At 39.4% G+C, this 21,469-nt stretch overlaps 1 protein-coding gene across 3 annotated transcripts in view; it reads left to right on the top strand.

The window, feature by feature from the left end:
* Window positions 1-21,469, top strand: part of LOC126092368 (tetratricopeptide repeat protein 21B-like) — a 257,167-nt gene that overhangs the window by 119,467 nt on the left and 116,231 nt on the right. The gene's annotated exons all lie outside the window — the stretch shown is intronic.

The raw sequence follows: 21,469 nt of genomic DNA, 5'->3' as shown, positions 1-21,469 counted from the left end.
TAGTGTAGTCTTATCTATAATGTTCATATCCGTAAGTCATTTGCGAGCTCTATTTTAATTTGAGCTGAAATCTGAATCACTGTAAAATGAAAGTAAAAAATAAAGAAAAAAAGGAAATAATACTAGTAATACCTGTGACAGAAGATGGCCATGTCTCTACTAACTGGCAAACCAAGACAGAGCTGCCAGATGCACACTAATTTAAAAATGGGTTTATATCTCTAGCTTTCAGTTATTTCTAAAATTTCATCTTCAGAGAACAAATGAGACGATGGAGAAGGTATATGTGCAGATGTTGAATGGTAATTGGTCCAAATGCTGTATCAGGGTAGATGCGAGGGACAGAAATTGATTAGGAAGTAACAATTGATTACCAGTAAAGATTCAAATTTCAGAGTAGCATTAAAAATGAGCTGTAGACAGTAGATAGCCCAAAGATGAGAGCCAAACTCAAAGAAAATAAATGAGAAAGAAATAAGGAGGAGCCTATGCAGATGATAAAAAAGGCAAATGCAAAAATAGTACAAGAAAGGTAAAAGAATTTTAAAGAAGAAGGCTGAAAATAAATAGAAAAAAAGAAGATAAACTTTCTACTTAGGCACATCATACAGTGCTGAAATCCCTTCCCAGAACATCTTGCAAGTTCCTGGTCTCCTAACCTGTCCCATATCTGTTCTCTTGCCCATGCTCAACTGCCTTGCTCATCCTTTCCTATTTTGATTCCAGTACTTGCTTGTATTTTTCCTTCTACAGGGGCATACCCAGTCAGAGGCCTCCTGTACCCTCATATATAAAAAAAAAGTCTTTACAAATTGAACTTGCATCCTGCCCCACTGGACAGACAGATGTTTGAGTTTGAAGAAAGCAACATAACACCCTTCTTGTCTTCCCACCATCTTTGCCTCAAGAACTGCTCATGTTAGTTACATGACAAACAGTTACAAAACCACACAATTTTTGAATAATGTAACAGGTATTGGAATCATTATTAATAATAAGGTGCTGTGCTGAATTAGTTGTAATGAGCAAGACAGTTCAAAAATTATTGTCAGAACTGAAGGGAAACCAATATAAACACCATTGTGTTGGATTATGTACCAATGTCAGAACCTGAAGATGGCCACAGAGAAGAAATTGAGGAATCGACATTTGCTCCAGTGAGACCTCACAAACATCCCTGAGAAGGAAGAGATCTTCATTTATGAAGTAGTTTTCAACTGTTTAGAAAAACTAAACCATACATCGGGAATCACAAGAAAGAAAGGCATAGTTGGAATACAGAAGCTGATACAGGAAGAACTATATTTTGATAGTCAGCAAGTAAACAGAAATATTGGACTGGAAAGCATTGTGACAAGTGCAGATATTTAATATTATTAGTGAGGAATGTGCTTTCAGATAATATTGTTAATGAGAACATTAATATACAAGTTTACACAAGTTTTTACAATCCTTTAGTCTTTACTGTGGTCTGCTAAAGTTTTTGTTCTCTTCATATACATTATAATGTGGCATCTTTTTACACCCTCGTCTGCATAGCATTCTTCAGTCAGTCTGTGGTAGAGCACTGCATCCATGGTGCAGAACTGCCTGAGCAGCACTCACTTTGCACAAGTTTTGGAGGCTCGCGACTCGCAGTTTCTGTTCTCAGTTTCACTCACTGAGTGGTTCTGCCACTCGGCTAAGCGAACATGGAGTTATATGGTTTTGCCACAATGTAGAAGCACCAATGGGCCTGGAAAGTGTTGCAATGCATTTAGAATAAGAATTTCTTTTTAGCTGTCGATTTTTCCATTTTTTATATGGAGAAGGTGTATGGTAGAGGGTTCCACTTCAGTCGTATTAATTACTTATTCAAACCATGACCGGTTTCAGGATTTTAAAATCCCATCTTCAGCTGTATGAAACTGTAACATAGAAAGGAGATGAGGGAAGAAATATAATGCAACATATCTGTAAAATCCAGAAGAGCAGATACCGAAACAAGGCAACTCGTGTATTGTACTTGGTAACGCATAACGTAAGTTACTACTAACTAAAATGAGCAAACCACGTTGAAACATGTGGAACTATTGAATAAGTTCCTTATATGATATGTCACTGGTTCAGGCTTATTTCTCCAAATCCCAGTCGTTTATTAATTGTTTCACCTTAATCATCTTTCCATGTTAGTATTATTTCATCTAACAAAAGGCGCTCAGCCCCATTATGTTAATTTGTCATTTTGCTCCTAGCATCACTATACTTACATTTTAGATTTTTATGATGATTTTTGTATTTATATATTTCATTTTACATCACTTGAGCCCATAATGTATCCCACATAGGTAATGATTCACTTGTGTGGTTTGTCTTACCATTACTTTGTATCATGCCTTTTACTGTCTAGTCCTCTGTTCACTCATTTGGCAAATGTACCATTGCCTTTTTGCCTATTACAGCCCATATTTTTACAAGCCTATGAGGTTCATGCTTATTTTTATCCCGTTCATTTAGTTGTTCCATCTCTTAGTCATCTTTCCATATCATTATTGCTTTTTAAGGCAGTCAGCCTGATCATTTTTGTTTGTTATTTTGCTGCTTGCATTACTACACTCACATTTTAGATTCTTGATGGTTTTTAGATATTTTATTTTACATCACTGAAGCTCATAATGTGTTGTAATTGTGGTGATTTGCTAAATATGGTCTGTGTTACGATTAAGTTTTATCACTTTTCTTACTATATTCATCACTTGTTCAGTTCTCTTATGTACCAATACCTAAATTGCCTAAAAACGTCACTTGTTGTTACATGTTTGGGAGTTATTTAACCTAATGGTATAACATAGCTCGTTCATATTCTATATTTTTTTAAATGAAGTATTGTAAGTGCTTGACCAGTCAGTATAGTTTTTCTATATCTTTACAATAACATTAGTTTACTTGGCTGTACACCGTTGATGCCTGCACCACACTGTGCCTTCAGACCTCCATTGTAGCAATCATGTCAGTCGTGGTTGATGATCATACCATGCTGTGCCTGATGGCGGACAGTATGAGTCCAGTGTTTGTTCTTGGTTTCGGGTTTCCTTCATCCAAACTGCTCAGACATTACACTTTTAGTTCACTTTGATTATTAGGCCTTCTCTATTTTTTGGTTCTACCAAGATGTTGTGATTTAGATCCTTTGCACTGACTGGCCCAACCGCATGTTGTGTGTTACTATCTTTTGCACTGACTGGTCTTACTGCATGTTGTGTTTTACTAAAGGTAGTCTAGCCGTACAGTTTTTGCAGTGTGTTACAATACATTTCTTTCTTCCTGTGTGCTGTACTTTCATAACCTGAAGATGGATTTTTAAAATCCCGAAACCGGTTGTGATTTGAAAAAATAATCAATGCAACTGAAGGAGATGTCTCTAAATTAATTGAATACTGAATATTATTGAAGATCATTGATTTAGCTGTGGAACTGTTAATTTGCACGAAAGAATAGCTGGTGCAATAATGCCTTCATTCAATTCGCTGCTAAAATCACAGTGACATTGAGACATGTTTTGAACAGAACAAATGATAAAGATTTATGGTGAGGAGTGTGGTAACAGGTTGTAATTGTCAACTTATTTATAGTTGACAAAAAAAGTTCAGTCCAGCTACACTGTAGACTCTCATAAATAAATTGAGCAAGTAGACTAATTTACTTTTCTGCAGTGAACGGAAAGAGGAAGCAAGTACAAGGTCTATTGATAAGCAGAGATGGGCCTTATTCGGATAAATTTCTGTCTGGATAATTATTCAAACAAGTAGATCACTCACACAAATTTATTCGTGAGTAAATTACTTGTAACTTAAATAATGAACAATGTGGAACGCCACTGTATTTTCTTTATTTACTTCTAGTAGCATATTATTTAACTAGTGCTTGTTCCCTTGGCTAAGAGTGATTTCTGTGTGATAAATAACGTATTAATGGAGTGTACTTAAATGTGTTTTGGTGGCTCAGAAGGTCGAGCTCCACACTACAAAGCAAAGGTTCTGCGTTCGCTCCGTGGTTGATTCTACGATTTTTTCTGTTACTTATCACTTCATTCGTCTCTGGCAGTAAGAGAAATGTAAAGTCAAATTGCACCGTGTTTCAGAGTGCATGTTGAACTGTAGGTCCCCTTCTAATTGGCCATACAAATCAGTCCAGAGACAGTAGAAGTCAGGGGCATGCCAACATGCTTAGTAAAACACTGCAGTGTTCAAATCGACCTTCAGGTTGAGTGCAGCTTTACTTGCTTTACAACATAACAAATGCAACACAAAAATACTCTCTAACTGGACAGCTTCAGCAGTTGCACTGCCAGTGCGACCCAATTCACCTGACTCTGCACTTGCCAGTACTTCCCCTTCCCCCTGCTAACATGCAGAAGTACTGTACATAAGTAGCAAGAAATGAGAATGCAGCCAGCAGAAACTCTGCAGCACCTTTCTCAGTTGTACCAACACTATCGAATATGGATGTCTCGTTGATCTAATTACGCAATTTGCTAGTGTTTGTAGTGCTACAAAAGGAGTGAACAAAGTTAGAACCCAGTTGCTAATGAATAACATTAACAGACGTTAAAATCTCAAGAACTCTTAAAACATTTGTGGTATGCTGCTGGACATTCAAAAGTGTTTTAGGATTAACTCGGAGTAAGCTTTCAGTTAAAATCTGAAATAGGTTTTTGATGCCTCATGCATCTATGCAGTTACATAGAGAATTGGGATTCAAAAATTTTGGATGAGTCACTGTGTTTAAGTACATAAAAATTACATAATATTTCTCCACAATGACTACTTTTTAATTGAGAATGCTCCAAGAGACAATTGGAAGACAATTTTTTGTCTTTCTGTGCCTACTGCAACTATTGCCATAATGTCTTACCCACAATTTAAAAACAAGTTGTTCACTTGTATTTCTGTTCATGGTCAAGGGAGGCTTGAAACAAATTAACAACGTATAGCATCCAAAAAAATGTAGGAGAAATCCAGTCGTATATTTGGAATGATGTTATGACATAAAAATAAAATTTTATTTTAATTTAATGTAGGAAGTGAATGTAACATGGAATCACAGTGTATTATTTGCCAAAAACTACAACAGAATTGACACTTTCTACAGCAGAATTGATGATTTCTCAATTTTTACTGAAGAAGATTGTAAGTTGAAAGTAGTGTATCATTATCATGAAATATAGACTAATTCAGGAGATATAATGCACCAATATACTCTTTGCATATGGATAACATATTTTCTTTAGTGTCACTGTGGCAAATCTTCAGTAATCAAATGAGGTTTCTGATGAGATATTTGACAAGAAGAGGTGTTTTGAAAGTTAATTTAAAAGCAATGAAAAGTACATTTGTTTCATAAACGACAAAGATTTGTAGCAATAAATGTTGTTAGATTTAAATTTATCAATTATTTGTAACCTTTTCTATCGGCAGATGATGAGTCTTTTTTTTTTTTGTGTAAGTGAATAATGTTTTGTATAATATTTTTTATTCATGAGTAATGAATTACAGTTTTTATCTATATTCATTATTAGTCATTTGACAAACTTTTGACCATCTGGTGGTAAGTAAAGTGCATTGCACATGCACAGAGTGCAAATTCGCAGTGGGCAAGTGAATGCAAGCACGTGACATCCTTGTGGCTGTGAACAAGTACTCATGTGGCTGTGTTGTCCACATGGCTGTGTAAAAGTGCATACTCAGCTGGAATTAGATGAAATGGCATTGGTAATCTTTGGCAACTTTGTCAAAGTATGCAAAATGTATTCACACTCTCTCTTGCACACTGTATCTGCCTGAACATCACATGAATAGGGTACATATTTGTAGTGCCCTAGTTTGTGGAATTTATTGTTGACACATATTGTATGAAGAAACCTGTGAACTGCAAGTCTTGTTGGTACGTGTGCCTGATTCCTATATTCTTTAGTCCTGCTGTCTTCATCGTGGCTGGTGTGTTGTAGAGCTCTAGTTCTGTCTGCTCATCCTTCTGGTCCATGATGTTAATCAGTTCCTTATATGGTCTTGTGGAAGATGGCCAGTGTTGTTATCTGATGTTCTCTACGAAATGTCTTTTTCATGAGTGAGTTAATATGTAAATCAGGATGACATTGTTTTTCCCACTCCTAGTATCTATTTCAGGACCATTGTGTTGACATTTTCTATTATTTTCATATTGTTGATCTTAAGTTTTTTCTGTACAATCTCTGTTCCATACATAATGACCGGTGACACTGCCACTTTGAATAGCGACATAGTTGTGCTTGTTGATAGATTAGTTATGTTCGGGATATTGTATGAGGCTTCAATGGCTGCTGCTGCTCTTTCCTGATTATGCATACCAAAAGATGCTAGTGCTGTCTGTAATGATTTCCAGGTTATTTATATTTCCTCACTATTTACAGCGGTTCATTGTGTAGAGTTATTTTGTCTTTGGGTGATGTTTTTCCTCCCTTCCTGAATATCATTTGAACTGTCTTCTCTTGGTTTACGTTAGGTTGCATTCTTTTGCCCAAGTGTCTAGTCCTTGTAGTGTCTTCTGTACCTCCTTCCTTAACCACAGTTCCTTTCACTATGACATCCGCATACCAAATCATTTTTGCTTCTGTATCTTCCTCTACTATGTTTGTTACATGTGCTGTGTAGATGTTGAACAGTGTTGGACTCATAGGTTCTACTTGGAGAAGTCCATTCATCTGTATAATTTTCTCTGGAACTTCAACATAATTGTTTATTTGGATCAGATTTCGTTGAAGGCATGTCTTGATTGTTCCACTAGTTGTTATCAATCTCGGATCATTCTTTTCAGTTTCTATATTAGGTTTCCTCTATTTACAGATTCAAATGCTTTTCTGAGATCTGCAAAGTCTGAGTAGTACTTTCTTCTCTGGTGTCTCCGTGTGTCTTCTGTCTGTTTTGTTAAATATTTCACTGCTGTACCATGTTACTGCCCTTTATAAAACCAAATTGACAATCCAGAATGTGTCCCTCAAATGCTTTGAGTAGTCTTTTGTTGAGTATTTAATGAATATTTTGAAGAAAGTAGTTTCTAATGCCACTCCTCTGAACAACTTCAGGAATGCTTTGTCCCCCTTCGCTTTGTACAGAGTCCACAGCTCGTGGTCTAGTGGCTAGCGTTGCTGCCTCTGGATCACGTGGTCCTGGGTTCAATTCCTGGCTGGGTCGGCATTTTCTCTGCCTGGGGACTGGGTGTTTGTATTGTCCTCGTCATCATTCTGTAGTGGCGAGACTGGAAATGGAAAGATTGGAACTTGTACAAGTGCTGATGACCACGATGTTGAGTGTCCCACAAACCAACGTCATTATCACTTTGTACAGAATGTTTATGGTCGATGTTTCCCCACATTTTTCCTGTCTGTAGGCCTTTATTCATTACACCCTTCCATAATTCCTCCCTGTTGAGGGAGTCACTGACGTGTTCCATACATATGTTGTCTCGATCAGCCATTTTCTTGTTTTTCTTCTTTTATTGCAAGTCGTAGTTCTTATTAATTCAGAGTTGTGTTTAGTCTCTGTTGCTTCCATTTTATGTACATGTCTTTTTTTAATGTTTATTTGGTATTACTGAGTAATATGTTTCCCATTTCTTTGTGTGAATTTGTCTTGTTGTGAGTGAGACTTTCTTCTTAATTGCTATGAATGGGTCTGATTTTGCATCCATTGCTGTGTTTCTTGCCTTTCAATTAATATGCTCCATTGCTTTCCTTTCAATTGTAGGTTTGCATTTCCTCCTTTTTCTGCATATGCTGTTAAATCTTTCTGTTGTCTGTGTGTCTTTGCCATGTCTAGCATCTGTAAGGTTTCTTTCTTTTTGCTCATGTATCATTGGCCAAATAATTTTTGCACTCGCCTTCTTCTTTCGATTTTCATGCTTCTGTTCAATACTTGTGTGGATATTTTCAGGATTTCCTCTGGTTTTCATTCTTGTATTAATTCCCCTACTCTTTCGATGTTATCTTTGTTTTGCTCTATTCTATATTTTGCTTGCTATGTTTTGCTTCATATTCTATATTACCCTCAATACCAGTCTTCTCTAGGAGTTTTCTTACGTTGTTTGTGTGGTGGGTGTTTTGTTTTAGTCTTCCTGTGTAGAACCAGGCCATCTTGTCTGCTGCTTTCAGCTCATAGTGTACTTTCCTGGATCCTGTGGTGAGTTTATGTTGACTTGTCTGTTTTCTCCATTTTCCTGGGTGTATTGTTTCTGAGTCAATTTTGTTTCTGATGGTTTACTTCTGCTTCTTGTGCTCTCTCAGGTCCATTTCATCACAATCATCCATTGATGTTCTCCTTCCCTCTGTGTCTCGGTCTGGTTTGGAATCATAGTCTTCTTGATTTCTGTGAGTTTTTGCAGTCTTCCCTTGTTCGCTAACTGACTAACTGTGCCCGAACAGGCTTCAGAAGGCCCAATGGTACCGACTGGCTGCTGTGTCACCTCAGGCATTAGGCGTCACACGAATGCAGGTATGGAGGGACACACGGTCAGCGTACTGTTCTCCCAGCTGTTGTCAGATTTTGTGAGCAGAGCCGCTACTTCTCAGTCAAGTAGCTCCTCAATTAGCCTCACAACTGCTGCGGTGCAGGACGATGTTCAGCGAGATTTAAAATATCTCCGAGCTCAAATATAACACCTGCATCGTGACCAGGTGTAACAGTGAATGCCATAGTGGAGCAGCAGGAATAGTTTGAAGCAACAAGGCATCTATACACCAGTTTCAGCAGTTTGCCCCCACAGCGTTTCCAATTGCCGGGCACTGCCATTCACCCGCTCTCAACCACGCACACAGTGTGCCGTGATGGAAAACGTAGTCTGACAACAGAAGGTGGCAAATGATCGTGAACAATTCGTACTGGTGATAAACAACTTAGACCAGCAAACTAATACATTAATATCGGACGTAGCAGTAACTGTCACACGAAGCGTACTGCAAGCCGAAAGAAGCTAATCTCGTGCTGCACAAAATCTATTGACCTCAGAGTCAGGAAAGTACTATGCCAGAAGAAGCAGGGTGACATCACACCATTGGAGCACCTGCGCAACTTAATAGACGGCTCAGCAGTGGTTGACATTTTGCTGTTACGTGATTGGCAGCACCAACTTCTGGCTGAAGGATGGACAGTGTTTGTGATATATGATTAGGGATCACCCTATAAAGTACTACAGGCTGGAGATAGGTTTTATGTGATCCTCAAGTCGACTGCAACAGTTGCAGTGGCACCATCAGAACTATCGGAACGAAGTCAACTGAAACTACAACTCTGAACCGTGTGGCCACAATGCCCATCGAGTGTTTCAGACAAGATCAGGAGCTTAAGAGCCACAATGGTGACAATAAGGTGCCAGTAATCGAGATCAGTTCCGACCAGCGTTACCACCACATGATACACAACATTAGTGAAAGGACTCACACAAAGTGTGCTAGTATCACAAACATCGGCAGAGGTGCTACAAAACGTAAATCACTTTGCGCTTACTTAAAGGATCGAGATGTCTACAGAACAGTGTGATGTCTGGATGCCTCAATAACAGCCACCTCTGTGTGCATATTCTACCACTTTGAAACTTCTGTATATATCAGATGAACATACTGGCACAATGCTTGGATGCCAGAATGTTCCCTGTTAACCAAGCACCTTACCACAAGCAAGATGTTTGTCTACATTTAATGGCGGTTGATAAATCATCTGTCAACACTTAGGACATGAAGTATACACCATCAGTGAGGGTTTCTCGAATCAGTTCGTGTAGTCCTTTGTGATTGCTGATGTCTCAGAACCTATATCAGGCATTGACTTCTAGGCATTGACTTGCTAACACATTTTGCACTAGCAGTAGGGAGTGCGATTGTTAAGCTTAGTGGATAACAGAGCAGTGTCAGTGACTAAAGATCATCTGACTTACATTGTACTACAGGGAACTCAAAACACGTTACCCTTGAAGGAACATGGAAGCCTTCGGACAAACATGTAGGAGAATTAACAAATGTGCCACAAGAGCAGGTTCACTGCAGTAAGATCAAATACAGTACACTGAGGTGACTAAAGTCATGAGATGCCTCCTAATGTCATGTCGGACGTCTTTTTACCAGGCGTAGTGTAGCTGCTCAATATGGTACAGACTCAACAGGTCGTTGGAATTCCGCCACAGAAATATTTAGCCAGGCTATCTCTATAGGCGTCTCTGATTACGAAAGCGTTGCTGGTGCAAGATTTTGTGCATAAACTGACCTCTCGATTATGTCCCATTAAAAATCGACGAGGGTTCATGTCGGGCGATCTGGGTTGCCAAACCATTCATTCAAATTGCCCGAAATGTTCTTCAAACCAATCATGACCACCTGTGGCCTGGTGACATGGTGCATTGTCATCCATAAAAATTCCTCTGCTGTTTGGGAACATGGAGCTCATGAGTGGCTGCAGATGGTCTCCAAGTAATTGAACATAACTGTTTACAGTCAATATCGGTTCAGCTGGACCAAAGGACTCAGTCTACTTCATGGAAACACAGCGCATACCATTATGGAGTCATCACTATCTTGCACAGTGCCTTGTTGTCAACTTGGGTCCTTGGTTTCATGAGGTCTGCACCTCACACACAAGCCGTATCAATTGAAATCGGGTCTCATCTGACCAGGCCATGGTTTTCCAGGTGTTTAGTGTCCAACTGATATATGTCATGAGCCCAGAAAAAGCCCTGCAGGCGATTTCGTGGTGTTAGTAGAGGCACTCGCATCGATCGTCTGCTTCCATAGCCCATTAACACCAAATTTTATGGCACTTTTCTAATGGGTACATTCATTTTATGTCCCACATTGATTTATGCAGTTATTTCACGCAGTGTTACTTGTCTGTTAGCACTGACAATTCTACACAATTGATTGTTGAGTGAAGGCTGTCGGCCACTGCATTGTCCTAAAATTTTGTACTCTCGGCACACTCATGACACTGTGAATCTTGGAACACTGATTTCCATGACGATTTCTGAAATAGAATGTCCCATGTGCCTAGCTCCAACTACCATTGCACATTCAGTCTGTTAATTCCTAATGTGTGGACATAATCATGTCGTAAACCTTTCCACATGAATTACCTGAGTACAAATGACAGCTCTACCAATTCACTGCCCTTGTATACATTTTGTATCTGATACTACCACCATCTGTACACAAATGTATTGCTATCCCATGACTTTTGTATCACACTAGGACAGGCTGTCTCACTGCGCGCACACAGAATCGCACCCAAAAGGCTGACAAATATGAAGACGTTCTTCAAGGAGATATTAAAGTCGAGAGTTATTTTCCACTTGGATGGCTTATAGTCTTTACCTTCGCTCCCACAACTCGCCCACATGTCAAACCACACTAATTCCAGAGCAGATGAGTCACGCTTCTCAAATGCCAGCAGAACACTCTCCACAGTTGATGACATACCGGCACAAGAGCTGACAGTCAAAGCCGCATCCAACCCATACAAGAGTCAGTTCACAGATCAAGTTCAAATACCAAGGCATCGCAAATGCTTTGCACTTTTGGGGGCGGGAGGAGGGAAGGGGCACTGTGTGGCCGCGATACATTTATGTGTAGCTGTGCGTCGTAAAAATAGCAGTTTGCACAAGTAAACACTCTGTGTGGTTCTATGTTATTGCCTACCATAATATGTAGAAGAATACGAAGCAATCTTTTCAGATACTGGTGGTAATAATGGTGGTTGTGACATCAGGTACCCGAGATCATCAGTGTGAGATGGTTTATAGGTTTGAAATTTGTATCGTGATATTATATTGAAAGCTGTATCAAGACTCAGTGGCTATACTTTCTTTCAACTTGCTGAGTAATAAATGAGTTTTTTATTTTTTGTAATTGTTTTATTACATATGTAGGCCTTATACTTCAGAGTGACGTTTTCAGAGATCGTGATTGATAAAATGACTGTAGATTTCAAATAACTGGTGTCTGATAAGGCCCAGCCCGGTTGTCCACTCACAATTGGTCTGTGAACCAACAAAAGATACAGATTTTTAAGTAATGGATTGTAATAATAAATTTCTGCATCTCTTTTAGTTATTCTAGGTCCCAACCATCAGTGCAAACCCCTGGTTCGCCAGTTATCATTGGTTTTTTAAAATTATTTTCAGCAATTTGAATATGACAGAGGCATTCACCTACTGCGATCTCATGGTATATTTTATACAGGAGAAAGGCAAAACAGAACACAAATTGAACTCAGCTAAACTCCTATTTAACTTAAATTTCTCCTTATGATTTCCTTACTCAGAAAAAATGTGAGGACATGCTAAAAGCCTCTGAATTTTTTATGTGAAAACTCTTAAAGCTTTCAAAATAATTTAAACTTTATTAACATTCTGCATCTTTATTCTTTATGTCTACATATTTATTTCTCAACGTAGTCACCCTGGCGGTGGGCACATTTCTTCCAACAAGAGACTAGTCTGTTAATACTGTCACCTTGTTTTCACTGCTTCATCACTGTCAAAGTGAATTCCTCATAGGTGTTCTTTAAGTTTTAGAAACAAATGAAAGTCACATGGGGCCAAGAACCCATGGCATCAGATTGTTGCAGGTGTTACAGCACTCCTGTGTGGTCTCGCATTGTCGTGGAAGGAAGAGGTGCTCGATGTGTGGATGAACAATTCAAACTTGTGCTTTCAGTTTTCTTAGGGTCTCTCATGCACTGACATAGTTAAGTTACACAACACCATGGTATATGCTACAATTTGGAGCCCTCTGTAGTTCAATTCTGTTATCTTGGCGGCTCGTGCATGCCTGCCCAGACGTGAGAGATTGCTGCGTTGTCAGTTACAAATGACGCACGCTCCAAGAGAAGCAGCGCCATAGTATAGTACAGGGTGATTCAAAAAGAATACCACAACTTTAAAAATGTGTATTTAATGAAAGAAACATAATATAACCTTCTGTTATACATCATTACAAAGAGTATTTAAAAAGGTTTTCTTTCACTCAAAAACAAGTTCAGAGATGTTCAATATGGCCCCCTCCAGACACTCGAGCAATATCATCCCGATACTCCAACTCGTTCCACACTCTCTGTAGCATATCAGGCGTAACAGTTTGGATAGCTGCTGTTATTTCTCGTTTCAAATCATCAATGGTGGCTGGGAGAGATGGCCGAAACACCATATCCTTAACATACCCCCATAAGAAAAAATCGCAGGGGGTAAGATCAGGGCTTCTTGGAGGCCAGTGATGAAGTGCTCTGTCACGGGCTGCCTGGCGGCCGATCCATCGCCTCGGGTAGTTGACGTTCAGGTAGTTACGGACAGATAAGTGCCAATGTGGTGGCGCTCCATCCTGCTGAAATATGAATTGTTGTGCTTCTTGTTTGAGCTGAACAACTGTCGTCGATTCACTTCTCCCGTACTCAATAACACAAAAAGCTTTCTGTTGAGCGGTCGCCATCTTAGCATCAACTAACGCTGACGCCTAGTCAACAGCGCCTCAAGCGAACAAATGTACAACTAAATGAAACTTTACAGCTCCCTTAATTCGCCGACAGATAGTGCTTAGCTCTGCCTTTTGTCGTTGCAGAGTTTTAAATTCCTAAAGTTGTGGTATTCTTTTTGAATCACCCTGTATAGTTCACAAACTTACGCTTAGGGGGGAGCACGCAGTTTATGAAGTAAAGCCACCAAGGCCGCATTAACCCTTTCGCTGCTACAGAGACGTGCTCCCCGCATTCTGCACTGTGCAAGATTTTGTCATCACTGTACTGCTCGCCTGTGCAGACACGTGGTGTGCTGACCGCTTTGACACACCTATCATTCGATTTCACAAAAACTATTTGGCCCAAAAATTTGATTTTTACACACTTTATTGACTGACACCTTCCCCCCATAAATGACTTAATTTTGTTTCGATGTTCAATGCAGTTATTGTGCAGCATTAAATGTAATAAAACATTGCACGGAATTTTGAAGAGGTGGCAGAGGTAAAAGTCCATAGCGTGTACTTTCTGTATGGTCAATTTTAGTTGCCTCAGTGTTGAGAATGAAATGTGGGCAAGATACCTAAATTTCATATAAAATTTACTGTATAACAATATACCATTTAAGTACCAGATAGGTGTCGTATGTAATATTGAGAAATATTCCGTCTTTCTGCAGAAAGCCTGATTTTACTAGTAGACCATATTAATAGTAAAATCAGGCTTTCTGCAGAGGTCATTAAAATACAATGTGAACAGTGAGAGTCTGAACACGCTTCCCTGGGGCACATCTGACTACGACTGTCCATCCAAGATATCATGCTGCGTCCTCCCTAACAAAAAGTCCTCAGTCCAGTCATAAATTTCACTTGATACCCCATACGATCATACTTTTGACAATAAGTGTAGGTGCAGTACTGACAAGGGGAGACCACAACGTTTGGAACGTGGATTTACTGCAAACTTCATACACTCATAGTACTCCATGAGGACAACAAAATGTGCAAGCAATAGTGCATACTTCTCAAGCATTATTGAGAAAATCAGAAGATAATTTCGGTTGTCAAATATATACCTGTGCATGGCCATTTTTACCATGAAGCGGCGACAGCTGAGTGGTTAGCGTTCAAGCCCCGTAATCGCTGGTTCGAGTCCCATTCGTCAGTTTTTTTTTAATTTCTAACACAGTCATTTTCTTTACTATTTGTATAACAATTGATATAATGGGAAAAATACGTGTAATCAGATGAACTTTTATTAAATTTACAGTGTTGCTTGGCAGTCTACAAATTTTTATTATCACAAATGATATAATATTCTCAGCTATCGACTAGTACTGAAAATGTATGCTTGTCTGTGTCTTCAAAATTGTCCATATTTAATCGAAAGAGAATGAGAAATTGCTTCTCGTGGAGAAGCTGTTAAAATTCACTCGATACTGCATGACCAATTATCAGTGCCGATATTTAAGGATGTTCCTGAATTTTTTGAAGGCACTGAATGGGCATTTTTGGGCGGTTTGTTAAAATATGAGACCAAGATACTTATATCTGTTGTTGACCTTTGCTTGTGTGACATATGGTTTGTCAGCTGCATGTGTATTTCTTGTGTTATGGTAGTGTACTGATATCCAGTTTTTCTGTAGCATGTACTAGGCAAACATAAAAATACATGTTAGGGACTGTCATGATATTCATTTCCATGAAGCAGTGTCTGTATGATACCATGGAGTTAGTCCCGTGATGCACCGGTTACCATTTTTTACAATTTAAATGCAGTCTTTGATGCAGATGAGTTTCCCCATACACGAGGAAGTACTGGCCTGACCTCTACCACTATTTGATGCTACCACAGTTCAAAACACCAGCTGGCTAAACCAGCCACATTGAACTTTTGAACTTAAAACTAGCAGACAAACATACACGTCTCTCTGTTCTAAGATGCTTATAGAGACCACTTAACTGCCCAAAGTTGGCATGACACCGGAACATTGGGTATTGTGATATATGGTTGCATTCATGCATTTTCTGTTTTGCACATTCTTACACATATTATCTTCCAAATTGGAATTCGCCAGATGAGGTGCAACACCAATAACCAAAATTTGGTTAAATTTTATATCCAGAAAGTAAAGCTATTTTAAGTTTTTTTGATAAAATGTCATCTGGATATAATTCACTGCAAAATAACATTTATTAGGCAATTTTGCACTAACACATTTTGAGACAGGATTTGCATCTATATTCGCCTTTATCGCAAAATGTGTAAATTTTTCAGATCTCTGTCTTGTGATTAAGTATAAGTGCATTAGGAGGAGAGCATTCTCCACTATTCCACAGTATTGTAGTTTCTTATTGGGATGTTGTGGGATACTATACCAAAGGCTTTCCTTATATCCAACAATGTCAGGAACATTATTGGCTTATTCCCAAAGCAATCATATGCTTTTGTTACAATGTTGTAAACTTCTTTTACAGGAGATGGGTGGACCTAAGCCATGCTGCACAGGACAAATTATGTTATTGTATTCAAAATATTTTTACATCTGGTGGTACATACCCATACTAGAAATTCTTAGACTGTTTTGTTTGTTATATTTGTTAAAGCTGTTATTATCTATTTTCTGCTGTATTTAACAGCAAAAGTTGAATTTGGCTATAGTTTCATTAACTCATGTATTAGTTACATCTACATCTACATGGTTACTCTGCAATTCACACTTTGCCTGGCAGTGTGTTCATCGAACCATTTTCATACTACTTCTCTACCATTCCACTCTCGAATGACGCATGGGAAAAAGGAACACCTAAATCTCTCCGTTCGAGCTCTGATTTCTCTTATTTTGTTATGATGATCATTTCTCCCTACATAGGTGGGTGTCAACAAAATATTTTTGCATTTGGAAGAGAAAGTTGGTGAATGAAATTTCATAAATAGATCTCACCACAAAGAAAACCGCCTTTGTTTCAGTGACTGCCATCCCAACTCGCATATCATATCAGTGACACTCTCATCCCTATTGCGTGATAACACAAAATGAGCTGCCCTTCTTTACACTTTTTCGATGTCCTCCGTCAATCCTACCTGCTAAGGATCCCACACCGCACAGTAATATTCCAGCAGAGGACGGACAAGTGTAATGTAGGCTGTCTCTTTAGTGGGTTTGTCGCATCTTCTAAGTGTTCTGCCAACAAAGCACAGTCTTTGTTTCGCCTTCCCCACAATATTATCTATGTGGTCTTTCCAATTTAAGTTGCTTGTAATTCTAATCCTTGGTATTTAGTTGAATTGACAGCCCTTAGATTTGTGCAATTTATTGTATACCCAAAATTTATCGGATTTCTTTTATGACCCATGTGGATGACCTCGCACTTTTCTTTGTTTAGTGCCAATTGCCACTTTTCGCACCATACAGAAATTCTCTCTAGATCATTTTGTAATTGGAATTGATCATCTGATGATTTTACTAGACAGTAAATTACAGCGTCATCTGCAAACAGTCTAAGGGGGCTGCTCAGATTATCAACTAGATCATTTATGTAAATCAGGAACAGCAGAGGGCCTATGACACTACCTTGCGGAACAGCAGATATTACTTCTGTTCTACTCAATGATTTACCATCTATCACTACAAACTGTGACCTCTCTGAGAGGAAATCACGAATCCAGTCACACAACTGAGACGATACTCCATATGCAAGCAATTTGATTAATAGTTGCTTGTGAGGAACGGTATCAAAAGTCGTATGGAAATCTAGGAATATGGAATCGATCTGAGATCCCTTGTCGCAGCACTCATTACTTCAAGGGAATAAAGAGCACAAGAATGATATTTTCTGAATCTGTGTTGGTTATGTATCAATAAGTCATTTTCTTCAAGGTGACTCATAATGTTTGAGTACAGTATATGCTCTAGAATCCTACTGCAAATTGAGGTCAGTGATATGGGTCTGTAATTCAATGGGTTACTCCTATTTCCTTTCTTGAGTATTGGTGTGACCTGTGCTACTTTCCAGTCTTTAGGAACAGACCTTTCTTCAAGCGAGCGGTTGTATATGATTGCTAAGAAATGTGCTATTGTGTCTGCATACTCTGAAAGGAATCTGGTAGGTGTACTTTATGGACTGAAAGACTTGCCTTTTTTAAGTGATTTGACTTGTTTCCCAACACCTAAGATATCTACTTTTATGCCACTCATGCTAACAGCTGTTGTGGTTTTGAATTCTGGAATATTTACTTCGTCTTCTTTCGTGAAGGAATTATGGAAAAATGTATTTAGTAACTCCGCTTTAGTGGCACCATCATCGGTAACATTTCCATTGCTATCGCACAGTGACAGCATTGACAGTTTTTTGCCACTGGTGTACTTTACATAGACCAGAATCTCTTTGGGCTTTCTACCATATTTTGAGACAATGTTTCATTGTGGAAACTATTAAAAGCATCTCGCATTGATGTCTGCACTAAATTTTGAGCTTCTGTGAAACTTATCCAGTCTTGAGAATTTTGCGTTCTTCTGAATTTGGAATGCTTTTTTCGTTGCTTCTGCAACAATGTTCTGGCATGTTTTGTGTACCACGGTGGATCAGTCCCGTCTCTTATTAACTTATGCCGTATGAATCTATCTACTGCTGTCGATTCTGTATCTTTGAATTTGAGCCATATCTACTCTACACTTACATAATTAGCTTGGAAGGAATGGAGACTCTCTCTTAGGATGGCATCAAGCAAATTTTTATCTGCTGTTTTAAACAGATATATTTTGTGTTTATTTGTAGTGGTTTTGGTTGATATGGTTTTGGTTGATATGGTTTTGAGCCTCGCTACAGTGACCTTGTGTTCATTAATCTGTCATGACGCTCTCTATTAGATCAGGATTATTTGTGGCTAAGAGGTCAAGTGTGTTTTCGCAACCATTTACAATTCGTGTGGGCTCATAAACTAATTGTTCAAAGTAAATCTCAGAGAAAGCATTTAGTACAATTTCGGAAGATGTTTTCTCTCTGCCAGCCGGAGTGGCCGAGTGGTTCTAGGCGCTACAGTCTGGAATTGCACGACCGGTACGGTCGCAGGTTCGAATCCGTCTCGGGCATGGATGTGTGTGATGTCCTTATGTTAGTTAGGTTTAAGTGTTCTAAGTTCTAGGGGACTGATGACCTCAGAAGTTAAGTCCCATAGTGCTCAGAGTCATTTGAACCATTTGTTTTCTGTCTACCATCGGCTTTGAATATGTATTTTTGCCAACAAATTGAGGGTATATTGAAGTCTCCACCAATTATAACTGTATGAGTGGGGTACTTATTTGTAATGAGATTAAAGTTTTCTTTGAACTGTTCAGCTATTATATCATCTGAGTCGGGGGGGGGGGGGGGGGGGGGGGTTGGTAGAAGGAGCCAATTATTGTTTTGGTACCACTGTTAAGTATAATCTCTACCCATAGTAATTCGCAGGAACTATCTATTTCAACTTCACTACAAGATAAACTACTACCAACAGACACAAACACACCACCACCTACTTTATTTAATGTATCCTTTCGAAAACGGTTTGTGCCTCTGTAAAAATTTCGTCATACTTTATCTCCGGCTGTAGCCAGCTTTCTGTTCCTATAACGATTTCACCTTCAGTGCTTTCTATCAGCGCTTGAAGCTCTGGTACTTTTCCAACACAGCTACTACAATTTACAACTACAATACCAACTGTTGTTTGGTCAATTCTCAGCGTTTCTTTGCCCTGTACCCTTTGAGACTGGAGCCATTTTTGATCTTTCCCAAGACTGTCTAACCTATAAAACTGCCCAGTCCACACCACACAGCCCCTGCTATCTGTGTAACCACCTCCTGTGTGTAGTGGACACCTGACCTATCTAGCAGAACCCCTATCACCACCACCCTATGGCGCAAGTCAAGGAATCTGCAGCCTACACGGTCGCAGAACCATCTGAGCCTCTGATTCAGACTCTCCACTCAGCTCTGTACCAAAGGTCTGCAATCAGTCCTGTCAACGATGCTGCAGATGGCGAGCTCTGCCTTCATCTCACTAGCAAGACTGGCAGTCTTCACCAACTCAGACAGCTGCTTGAAACCAGAGAGAATCTCTTCCGATCCATAACAACATGCGTCATTAGTGCCAACATGAGCCACCACTGCAGTTGGCTGCACCCTGTACCATTCATGGCATCCGGAGGGACCCTTTCCATATCTTGGATTACTCCCTCTGGTATGCACACGGAGTGCACATTGGCTTTCTTCCCATCTTTAGCTGCCATATCCCTAAGGGGCTCCATCACCCACCTAACATTGGAGCTCCCAATGACAAGCAATACCACACTCTGCGCTTGTCCGGACCTCTCAGGAAGACCGGCCACTGCCACAACAGCTGAGGCCGTCCGTGCTGGCTCAGAAGTACTTTCAGCAATGGGCAGTACCTCAAACCTGTTATGGAGGTGTAAGGGTACAGCCTTGCAGCCAGCACCAACTTTCGCCTTCTGCCCAGGAATTCGTGACCCCGCCACGGTTCGCCGTCAGGTAAATGTCCGAATCCGAGGGCGCAGTGGCATCAGAGGTCCCAGGCGATGCTACAGGTTCCAGAGGCACCAAAGCACTCGCCTTGGATGTCCCAACGTCACCGCGGCCCAGGGCAACAGCTTGGAGTCTGTCGACCACGGCCAACACAGCTTCCAGCTGTTTAGGGATGGTGGCCATTTCCCCCTGAATCCATACACAACAGGTGCAGTCCGTATCTATCCCTAACAATTTTTGTTACAAGCCATTCAAAACAAAACAGACAACTGATGACTACACAAATTTACATTATGCAGGAACTAAAATGTGATCCTACAGCTCTCAAATACTATAATATGCCTGAAATTTGTAAATTAAACTATGCAAGTACTCAAAAACACACAATAAATTAAGAATTAAACTATAAAACATATAAGTGTGCTAAGAGTGTGATGGCTGCTGCTTATCCAACGGCGGCAGGGAGCTCACTGGCTGTGACCAATCGACACTGGCCGTTCAAAACAAAAACAGATGACTGATGACTACACGAATTTACACTATTCAGGTAGTAAAACACGATGCTACAACTCTCAAATACTATAACATGCCTGAAATTTGTGAATTAAACTATGCAAGTACCCAAAAACACGCAAAGAAATTAAGAATTAAACTGTAAAACAAATAAGTGAGCTAGGAGTGCTACTTACTGCTGGCTGCTGCTTATCCAACGGCGGCAGGGCGTTTACTCTTCTGTGACTTCCTTTAAAACCGTCAGTTGATTTATTGTGTAATGGTGGCTCTAGTGCTTGTTCCTTGCTCCCATCATCCTCAGTGTTGGTTTCTAAGTTACAATTGGCAAAGCTTGCATTTAATGTGTTGGGAGGAACTGGAATACTGCAATCTGTCTTTCAATAATTTAATTCTGTTGTGATGACTCCCCATGATGTGTATAATTATTTAAAAACAATGTATCCATCATTGTCCTTGCTTTTTGCTGTTGTGATTACAGATTTGCAGTGCATTTCTCATGATCATTTACTTTTCCTTGTCTTTTATACTGTAATGTGGCCTGTCATAAGACAGGAGCATTTAGTTATGGTATCTACAAATATTTTAAACTTTGTTAAAAACGGGGTTTTCCTTGGAATATTTCGTACAATGTCCAGGGCATATTTTTTGAAAGACTTCAGTTAGCACACCATAAACATATTGTGGTTGACTTATTAGCTAACATATCATGTATAGTTAGCTCATTCCATTCTATTAAGGTTAATCTAGATCGTAGTTTGTTTAGCTTCTGTTCATTAATGGATCTGATCACCCTTCCATGGCAGATATCTGTATTGTTATCTGTAGAAATGGTCAGAAAGACTTAATTTAATTGTACCAGATTGTGTTTTGCTAAATTGAAAATTATAGGAAATAATATGCAAGCATGCAGCCAGCCTTTCAGTCTTGTCA

This window comes from Schistocerca cancellata, chromosome 7 (assembly GCF_023864275.1).
Source record: "Schistocerca cancellata isolate TAMUIC-IGC-003103 chromosome 7, iqSchCanc2.1, whole genome shotgun sequence".
Lineage (NCBI taxonomy): Eukaryota > Metazoa > Arthropoda > Insecta > Orthoptera > Acrididae > Schistocerca > Schistocerca cancellata.
The sequence above is the reverse complement of the archived record's forward strand: the minus strand, read 5'-3'. Positions and strand labels throughout refer to the sequence as shown.